The sequence below is a fragment of the Parasteatoda tepidariorum genome, chromosome 1 (assembly GCF_043381705.1).
Source record: "Parasteatoda tepidariorum isolate YZ-2023 chromosome 1, CAS_Ptep_4.0, whole genome shotgun sequence".
Lineage (NCBI taxonomy): Eukaryota > Metazoa > Arthropoda > Arachnida > Araneae > Theridiidae > Parasteatoda > Parasteatoda tepidariorum.
Genome location: NC_092204.1, coordinates 11,615,447 through 11,623,221, shown reverse-complemented (window position 1 = coordinate 11,623,221; position 7,775 = coordinate 11,615,447).

The following is a 7,775-nucleotide window of genomic DNA, read 5'->3' as shown; positions in this document are numbered from 1 at the left end:
GCTTCATTCATTGAATTTCAAGCAGTAGTTTGAATGTTGTTCTAAAAAGATTGCTTTATTAATTGAATTTCAAGCTCTGCTAGAAAGGGAATCTTCCTTTCAACGAAAACAAAACTGTTGAATTTTCTTAGTAATAATCTTAAAAGAATGTTTATTTAGTTATCATTTTGTGCAGAGAAATGCAGGAAATAACTTTTTCATCTCTCTGCATATTTATAATTCAAAATATAGATCGCAAGCAGAGTAAAGAAAAAAGTAAATCTTAATACATTCAAATATTTCAACTATAAGAAATCGTACTTTTAAGCGAAACAAATAATAAATTTCTTTCTAAATTTAGAACATCAGTTAACCTCAAAATTTGACTTCAAATGATTTACGAAATATTTTTTTTAAATTTTTCTTCTACCTATAAATTACTTGATATTAGAAGTTTTCAGCTGTTTTCTAACTTCAGAATTATAGTATGTAAATGTAGCTTAATATGTAGTTTAATATGTGTTATTCAAAATGTAGTTTAATATTAAATGTACCAGCATTTAATTTATTCTAACTAAACATAATATAAATTTTATGCACATTCTTCAGTTATATATTATACTTCCCTAACCATTCGTAAAATAAAACATATTTTAAATAAATTTCAGAAAAAATTACTTAGCATTTTTATGAAAATTTTTGAAATTCTGAAACCAAAATTCTTTATCCTCATCATTCAAGATAATGCCAATTAACAAAGCCACCATTGCTTTAATATACAACATTTCTTTTTTACAAATCAATATTAGAAAGATCTCAATATTCGATGTAGTATGTATATCTCTCAGGTAATAAAATGAAGTGACTCTTAACTATTTTATGTAGGATTTATAACACGCTAGAATCAACACACCATATAAATAGCACAAGATCAGATAAAACATGGATCCGTGATGCGTGACGTCAGAGTTGAAGATCACTATCAGTACCGAGGCCCACTCTTTACCACAACCCTACTTTCAAGGCGGCCCTCATCTAAGGCTCCGTAGTTATATGGAATGATGCTTTTTTTTTCTCGAATAATATGCTATTTTCATAACTGCCGTGAGTTCGCAACAGTTACGAATGATAGTTAGATCAAGTTTAGTCCATCGCTGTCCAGGCATATTCTGAAAATAGCGCAAAACGTAAATAATGAGAAAAGCCACAGTTTTGTGATAATGAAAAGTGTTTGCGGTTTAATTTTTTAATATTTAGAAAATTACTCCAATGTTGCAATAGTACATTATAGGGATTCATAAAAATTTGCAAAATCTAAGAATAAAGCAGTAATTTTGATAATTTTCATCTAAGTGGAAATAATGTCGCCAAATCGGCGATTTTTGTAACATTTAAATTATTTGTCCATTCTAAAGTTTGCTAGATAATTCTTCACGGCACACAGTGGGACAAAATCAGAAAAATGAGGTCAAAATTAGAAAATTAACTTCAATGTTCTAAAATTTGATCACCTATAGGTTTTTTGGGTCACTGATTTCAAATATGAAGTCAAAATTTCAAAAAAACAAAATGGCGGATGATTATTGAAAAAATTGTAAATAAATAATAAAAAAAATATTTACTAGTAGTTTTTGAGATATTTGATTACAAATTTGTGGTTAATAATTTTAATAAATAAAGTAATGGATGTAAAATCGCAAATATTTATCAAAACAAATTTAAACTAAATAAATTGAATCAAAATATTTAAGATTGTTAATTACAAATTCGATTATCGAATTTAAAAAAAATAATGAATCTATTTTGCTAGATATAAAAAATTTTGAAAATGTTATAACAAAAATAATAATCTCAAGTTTATTTTTATAATTTTTTCATTAATTTTATCATTATTATGAAAATGATACGAACTATAAAAATCGATATATCAGCCAAATTCGCAAATATTCGCAGCTAATTTTTTTTTAGTTCTTGAGTATATATACCAAACAAATGTACACATTTTTTTTTTCCTCGGCAACGTAAGGCTTTTTTTATAGAGCACCCTAAAGTTACAATTTCATTGTACAGGGCAGAAATAGGGAAATGGCTCTGGTTTTAATAGTATTTATATAAAATAATGAATTCATATATATCTTAGAAATACATTTATGTATAAATCATGCATAGTTTTAATATTTTTATTTACTATAAGGATTTATCATATTAATAAAAATTTAACTGAAAAATTTAATTTTTTTTATTTTGATTTTGCTTCCATTTAATTGCTATTTCCATTAATAAACCAAAAAAACAAAATACACCGTCATATTCCTTGGACATTTTACTACAAAAAACCATATTGAGATTTTTTTTTCTCATAACTTCATTTTTTTTAAATTTTTAACCGCGAAAAATGATTTTTGTTCCACAGTGTGGCATGATAATATGCTTTGTTTAAAATCATCGCTTTACTTAAAATGTAAGGTACTTAAACTGTCCTTTTATTTCTGTTGGCGACAGAATGTCGAAAAAATATGTTAAAAGGGTTCATTCAACGCAAGGAGATTTAACAAAACGAGAGCGACCTTTTAGCTATGCAACTTTAAGCATCAATGATTTTGTTAAAGGTATAAAATCCCGAATGGCTTACGATTTAATCGCATTTACTGAATTTTAGGTGACTAGGGGTAATGCCTAAGAAACTACCACCCACTGCTGGTTATCACTCGCCTACCCCATGAAAAGCATTAGCAGTTTCGGATTACTGCATGACCCGGGCTGCGATTTTCGGATCCAGTGACCTTTAACGACTGTCCTTTGTTTGGCTTTTTTTTAAAAATAAAAATAAAACTTGATTCTTGCCTTTATTTTAGTTTAGTTTTGTCTCAGAAGATAGAGTGCTCGCCTCCCAATGAGAGGTCCTGGGATTGAATCTCAGCGATAGCTAGTCGATACGAATGCTGCACCTAGCAAGCAACGACCACAGTGCTAACGTAAAATATCCTCAGTGATAGACGGATCATGGTTTAAAATCCACTTGTCGTCAGTCTAACCGTGGAAGGTTTTTATAGTTTTCCTCTCCGTGTAGCGCAAATGAAGGTTAGTTTCGTCAAAAAGATAAAGGAGTGAAGATAAAGATAAAGGATAAAGAAGTGTGATAAGGGAAGATAAAGGAGTTCCCTTGTCTTCTGTTTTTATTCTTCTCGTCTTTTGGGTTTAAAATTATAAGGCTACGAAGTTGAACATTGGTAGTTGTAAACTCGAAAGTGGGTCAGCTTTTCAACAGCTATAATAATTATAATATTATAATATACTTTAGTTGAGGTAAGAAATTTTAAAAGAAATTAAGCCTTGCATTATAATTGGAACTAACTACATCCAAGAGAGAAATGTCCAAAATAGAGAACGAGTAGTTAAAAGTCACAAGATTGTAAATTAGAACCCGGATTTGCTTCGCTTGCTCACAAGGGGCATGGTAGTCTTGGTAGTCTTTTTGTTTAAACAATATGCTAGTACACAGAGCAAAACTGTCTGCCATTTTGAAAGTATTCAAATTTATACGTTTTGACAAAAGTAATGAGCTTAGTAGTTAAAAAAAATTATTGACATTTCTTCTTTACATAAAAAATATACTGAGCTTGTCAATTAAAAAGAACGTATCCCAGTTTCTTCTTATTATTTTTAATTGAACTTAGATGAAAAAAGCTTATTTCAATAACAAATAATATCAAGAATGGTCATTAATTGCACTGCTGGCATATAAGAAATAAAAATTTATCACAATACGTTTAAAAAAAGATTGTGTTTATGTATTGCCATTTAATCGATAAAAACTGAAAATTTGATATTGCTGAGTGATGTTCAATGTTCATAAAAGTTTTTAGCATTTAGTTACACGTTATATTTGCATATCATTTTGAATAGAAGACTATAATTTTCTCTCGTGTTAATCAGTTTAACTTTTTTAACTCACATCGAGTATAAAAGTTTCTAAATAAATATTACAAAAGATATGAAAAGTTTCGCTTATATTAATCTTCTTACTCACCTACATTTCAACAATGTGTATTTTGGAATTGCAATTTTATAGACAAATTTATCTAATTATTTCGCCACATTTATCCGTTATCCATTGGAAATAAAGGCGATTAAAACTTAATTATACAGTCATTTCGTGACCTGATTCCTTGAACATCATTCGTTGAACCTATGCGGTGTAATATGCTAATTTCATTTTATGAGTTATTTAAATTTTTGTTTCCTAATGCAATTAATACCTTAGCGTTGCCACCAGATAGAAACAAATTTAACCTTTATTTCAAGGTTACTTTAGACCTATATGCATCTTCCAGACACAGCGTTCAATATATTGAACAACATTTGGTAGAGTTTTATTATTTAAAAAGTAATCTGATTTTTTTTCTGCGACTTTACACAGTGATTATCCACTTAAAAATAAATTTTATTTATAAATTTTATATTGTTGATAGGAGTTTTAGACTATTGTACAATATTCAAAAAAAAAAATTTTCTTTTTAATAAAATAAAAAAAAAGTTAATTTTAATAAATTGATTTTTTTTTAAATTTCTATTGAATTTATAAGTTTACTTTCTTCTAAGCTACATATTTCTAAGTACAATTCACATTTGTTTTTTTCCAAAATTTAAATCTCGGGTCTGAGGAGGATTTATAAGAAATTAAAATAAAAGAATAAATGAAAATATTTGTTGAAAAGAACCTGTTTACCTAGCGGATTTACTCTTAAATGCTCAGACTCATACTAATAACTATTACAAATTTTTAATAATTAAAATAAATACGCTAAATTTATTTATGATACTTAGCTATGAAACTAGCCTTAGTGTCTATGAACTCGCTAGAAGTACTGCACGACAATTGTTAGTTGGAAATTAAAATTAGAAAGCACTAGTTAATATCTTATAACTGGGTGATTCTCACGAAATATGTCAATTCACTGTCCCTTGCTCCAAGATCTAATACTATAATACTAAAATAATAAATTTTTTTAAAGAAAATTAATAAATAGCATCGCTGTTAGCATTTTAAAATGACTTTGCACTAGCATTGACTGTTTTGTATAGTTAAAAAATTTAATTGAACTTCAAAATGTCATCTTCCTGGTATGTCCCAAACAATGTTTCCAATAATACTAGCCTCAAAACTTCCCATAAGTTTTTCAATATCTAATTTTTTCTTTATCTCAACCATAGTAAGCATTTCTAGAATATACGCAGAGGGTATTATTTACAAAAACTTCGTTTAAAATAATTTTTTCTGTCAATAATTTGTTTGTCCCCAGAAAATCTGTCATTTTCCTGGCTACTTTTATTTAGTGGTTTATAACCAAAATAGATAGAGCCAGCAATCAAAATCTTATGTTAATAGAATAATCAGATACCCTCCAATATGAACATGTCTTGTTGCATGAATAAAGAACCAATTTTTTGGTTCAAAATCTATTTCAAAAAATTTTTCAAGGTGAGTAGGTTTTTGTGTTGTCATTTACCTGGCTTCTTGAAATCATTAATAAAATAAACTACATAGATTTATCTGAGTTATTTTAAGAAAGCCTGTTGTTTTCTGCAGAATACAAACGTCTTAGGCCAAAATATTAAATTAAAGTAAAGTTATATGCTATAAAATGACGAATTTGTCATTATCCTGGCTGTCATTTTCCTGGCTTATAAATGCCAGGACACTGAAGTGTTACCAGAATTTATTTTAAACTGCTAATACTGTAAGGAGGGAAAGCAAATATTAACCTAATGCCAAGTTCATGTATGATTGTAATATGCTTAGATGTGATCAAAGTTATTTATTTATTTAATGATTGATTATTATACACAATTTTATTCTGTACATATCAGCAACAAAAATGTTTTTGATTCTTTCTGCAGTGGATAAAAAGAATTGATTTAAGCAATTTATGGTCCATTTAACATAAAGGCTTAAGTTGAGTTACTTACTATTAACTTAAAATGACTGTTTTTTAAACTTCTAAGCTAATATGTCATTTTCCTGGCATTCAAAATTTGGGGAATTTCTATTTTATTTTTTTTTCTCGAGCAAATGTCAATAAACTACACTGCTGTCTATAAGATATTAATAAGTGTAACTAAAGAACTATGCAAAAAAATTTTTTTGATTATTTTGAAGACTTTAAATTTGAAGATATTTTTTGGTCCGAATTGTCATGTTAGTGATGGAAACCGTGTCCTTACGATCAGTCCACTGTGGGACTAAAAAAGGGGCATGCGTATAATATGAAAATATTTTCTGAAAATGCTGATTGAAATTTTCCTGATAGTTCTGATGTTTTTACCGTTGGTCTCATTATTAACAGTTTTAATAATTATAGGTTAATCATACTAATTTTGTTTTTTAAAAAATATCAGAAATCCCAAAAAATTTCATTATGCCAGCTACATTTCTGTAAACTTCCTAGAAACCAGAAACTTGGTATTTTACAAGTTTTGTGAGATACTGAAGTACAGTAAATATCAATCATTTGTTTATTTACAGAAAATAAATAAATATTGTAAAAATATTTTTCAATTTTACTACCTTCATCTTCACCTCTCTGATGCAAGAATACGTACCAAAAAAGTATAGATTATAAATAGATTACAATTGCCAGTTCATAAAACTCTTCTCATGTTTTCGTAAATAAGCTGGACCCCTCTTTGCGTTTTTCCTTAACTTTAACTGCAGTAAACTAGATTTAAGATTTCCAATTAAAGATTGCATTAAACAAAATTTACGTATAATAATATCTCGTAAAATTTTGAGTAAAATATTTGTTAAAAAACTTTTGTATTTTCCTTTTGTGTTCAAAACTGCTGACCTTTGAAATACATTGAAGACATTTTTTCAAAAATTTTTTTCCTTCCTGGAATTAAATTTTTATTTCACATTTCAAATGCTTCCATAAAGGAGGCTTTGAACCTCTACTACTCCAAGGCAATTCAAAACTCTAATGGATTTTTGTTATTCTCGGACTCTCGCTCTGCCCTCCAGGCAATTTTAAGAGGATACTCCCAACTCACCCAAGATATCATCGTGCTCTTAAACAGAATAACCACGGCCCAAAGAACTTGTATCTCTCAATGTATACCAGCACACGTCAATATCGATGGTAATGAGAAAGCTGATATCCTGGCCAAGGAGGCCCGAGATAACTCCCAACTTTCCAACAGCCTGATCCTAACCGATGCTGATGCGATAGCCAGTCGCAGACTACTTTCTACTACCTCTCTGAAGCACTCCATCTCTGCCCTAAACTGTGATCGAGTCATTTNAAATAATTGAAAAACTTCTCCTATATAAAACTAAAATTAATTCATTAAATTTAATTAATGAATTTATATTTAAAAAAAAACTGTATAAACATCAAGTGCGATCCACTACAAGTTTAAAAAATGTATTTGAACTTGAGTGGATAAAAGTATTTTCATAACGATTGAAAGTTTGAACGAGGTATAGGTAGAGTGTGAAATAATAGTAGGGATTGATAAAAATGAAAATATATTTCAAACTAGAGGAGAATGATCAGGAACTATTTTAATTGAAAAACTAGGAAACTAAATGATTTCCAGTTTTTAAATGTCTTTATATCAGTGGTTACCAACTGGCGGCCTGCGAAGCCTTTTTTTGTGGCCCGCGAACTATAATATATTAGTTGTCATTTCTCTGCTGACAATTTTCGTAAAAAATCTATATGGACTTAAAATACTTTTCTTTCTTTAAGAAAAACCTAATTTCTTCGTTTCTTTGAAATTTAACACACGAACGT